Here is a 3,295-nt window from a genome sequence, read left to right on the forward strand (position 1 = left end):
CTGTCAGTCTGAGTAGGCAGTACTAACATTGATAGACTAAGGATCAGATTCAGTATAAAGCAGCTTCATGTGTTAAAGATCGCTTTGGGGAGAGGAAGGAGTAAGACCTTCCTGAAACAGAACAGAAAAGACAGTGTACAGAAGTACTAAATGGAAGAATTTTGGAGAATCTTCTTTACTGCTACCAACCATCTTTTCCCGAGCAGTAAAAAGCATGGCTTACTGCCAAAATGAAAAAACATCAGCCGTGCCTATGACAACCTACCATGTGCCATATTAGTAAAACGTGTTTGATCGCAGCCATGGGATCATTCATCAAAAAGATTAGCAGTAGTATAAGCAATTTAGTAATTTACTTTCATTAACTTAGAACTGTTGAACTTCAACAGGGAAAAGATGGGTGCCCACTCTGTCCAACACTGTGTACAAATTGTGCTGTAACAGCAGGCAATTGCAGATCAAAACATAGCATCTGAAGTACTTGGTATTTAACACCTTCCCCTCATGCATTTTAGAAATGTTGCTATTGTTCCTCTGGAGCTAGAGGCAGGCTAAATTGCATCCAGGAATCAACCACATCCTCCATGCCAAGCCTCAGTTAGGAAGTCTGCTGCTGAGCAGAGCACAGCCCCACAGCTAGGAGCAGGAGGGAAAGGCTTCATGTACAAGAGAATTCACACCGTATCATCAATGTTAGGAAATGCTGCTCATTTCATGCAAATCCCTTCCCTACTGCTAGGCTTCTTTTTTTGGAACACAGAACTGTCAGCTACCACCCCTAGTTCAAATACTCCAGTTACTTCACTGTGCAAACTGAGTTCACTCCCATTTGGAACTTTTCTCACCCTTTCTAAACCTGAAGAATAAAGCTCAAACACTTAACAGCAGCAACAGCCATTAGCCCATGAAAAATTACCCAATACCTTATCTCCCTGTAATAGAGATATGCACTAATGCCAGGAACCATGCATGAATCATGCTTTTCAGAGGAATGTCCCTTCTCATCTTACAACTGGGATATTCCTGAGAAACCGTAGTGTAGTTGGTGTTACAAACTCAGACACAATAAAATAATTCTTGCATAATATACTCACAGGCCACTCACAACAGATTTTCAAAATACCTCTTGCCCGTCAGGAAACAATGCCAGAAATATTTTATCATTTTTTTGTTGTTGTTGTTCAGTCGCACAGTCGAGTCCGACTCTTCGCGACCCCATGGACCAGATCACGCCAGGCCTTCCTGTCTTCCGCCGTCCTCTGAAGTTTGCTCAACTTCATGTTCATTGCATCTATGACACTGTCTAACCATCTCATCCTTTGCGGTCCCCGTCTTATTTGGGGGGGAGGTTGCATTTTGTGTGTGTGTGTGTGTGTGTGCAAACATGCCTGTGTCTAGAAGTCATACCGACCTCTGGCGCCACCTACTGGGGCATGGAGGACTTTCAGAGAAGTGCCTTGATAGCCTGCTTCTGCCTTCCGGCTCTGGTATTCTTTGGAGATCTCCCATCCAAATACTTGCCAGAGTCGGCCCTCCTTAGCTTTTGAGATCTGACGAGATCCAGCTTGCCTGGGCTATCCAGGTCAGGGCACCCTAGAAGAAATTATGAGCACTAGCTAGCAACACAGGTAGAATGCAAACTGAGGCAGTGTTAACAGATAGAAAGCTCTTGAATGTTGATTTTTGGGCTACAATATATGAACAAAAAAGCTCACACAAACCAGAAGAGAGGACCTGGGGGGGGGGGTTGGCTTTATTCCTGAGCACGCAACACACTTCAAAGAGATTCCAGAGAACATTTAAAAGTACAGTTCCAGGTTATCATCAAATGTTCTCTGGAATCTCTTCATGGCTGAGTTCAGGAATACTTTCATCCTACTTAGGGTTTTTTCTAAGAGACTACCCTAGGTTCTCTTTTTTGGTTTGGGGAGAGCTTAACATGATGTTGTCTAGTCCCACACAGTGCAAGGCCTTCTTCAAATCTATATTTTCTATCCAGTACAAAAATGTGAAAAAATAGCAATTCGTAACAATTTGGTTTTGAGAGGGAACTTGTTAGAGCTTCTCAAGGCTCTGCTTCCTGTTCTATTGAGCCAATACAATTTTAGATTTTTGAAGGCGATGTATTGATGCCAGAAGTTATGTGTGAATCATGCTTTCACAGGAATTTCCCCATACTCTCTTGTATGAAAGCAATCCAAAATAAAGTTAAATACACTTCATTATTTCCAAACCATTGTTTGATGTTGGCAGTATCAACCTCAGCTACTGGCAATAATCAGCCCATTATTATGGGAAGGAACAGCAACTGTACTATCCTATGCATGTTTATTCATAACCCCAAACTGAACAAAGCTTACTGTTAAGATGCACAGGACTGATGAAGTTACGTTTTGGCTCAGATCTGCTTCTATAGCTTTACCTGTTTTCTGGGATACAGAATAATTAGTGAGCTGATTATATTCCAGCAACTGTAAAAATGTTATCCATCCAGAATGTGGTACGTGGACTGACAAGTACACCACACATGATATGCTTGTACAGTGTAAGAAGAGATGCTTGCGTTTTGTATACATGAGCATAAGACCATGAGTATAGGCTGGAAAGTATCTTATAAGGTGGGGGGGGGGGGAAGGCAGAAGGGTTTTTGTCCTGCAAATGACAAACATCTTCCTATTCTTACAGATCCATGGAAGGACTTGATAAAGGAAAGGGTGCAGGTAACTCTACACTCAAAATAGTTAGGAAGGTTACCAGGTACCAGCAGCATAAATTAATTTACCACACCCAAACTACGCAAGCAACTAGTTACACAACTGTGGTCCAACGAAGCTTTCTTTTTTGCACACATTCATGAAATTGTGCAGCCCTCAGGGAACACCTATTTGTATATTCCTTTAACATTAAGTGTAATAACTTGCTTTAGACAAGATTAAAAACCCAGCTGCTTAGTGATTAAGACTGCCACATTTCTATGTAATCACATCTTTACAGCAAACAGTAACTTGCTGTTTCAAAGCAGGTAAGGAGATATAAGCTCCTGACCTGGATGACCCAGGCTAGCCCAATCTGGGTGGCTAAATACTTGGTTAGTACTTGGATGGGAGACCACCAATGAAGGCCAGGAACGCTATGCAGAGGCAGGCAATGGCAAACCACCCCTGGCCCCAGTCACACGAGTGAGATAATCCGGGGGGGGGGGGGGGGGGGGGGGTTTTTTTTTCCTGAAGTTTTTTTGGGTTTTTTTTCAAAAAAATTAAAAAAAAAAAAGGAAAAAAAATAAAAAAGAAAGTTT

The sequence above is a fragment of the Gekko japonicus genome, unplaced genomic scaffold (genome assembly GCF_001447785.1).
Source record: "Gekko japonicus isolate JY-2015 unplaced genomic scaffold, Gekko_japonicus_V1.1 scaffold1385, whole genome shotgun sequence".
Taxonomy (NCBI): Eukaryota; Metazoa; Chordata; class Lepidosauria; order Squamata; family Gekkonidae; genus Gekko; species Gekko japonicus.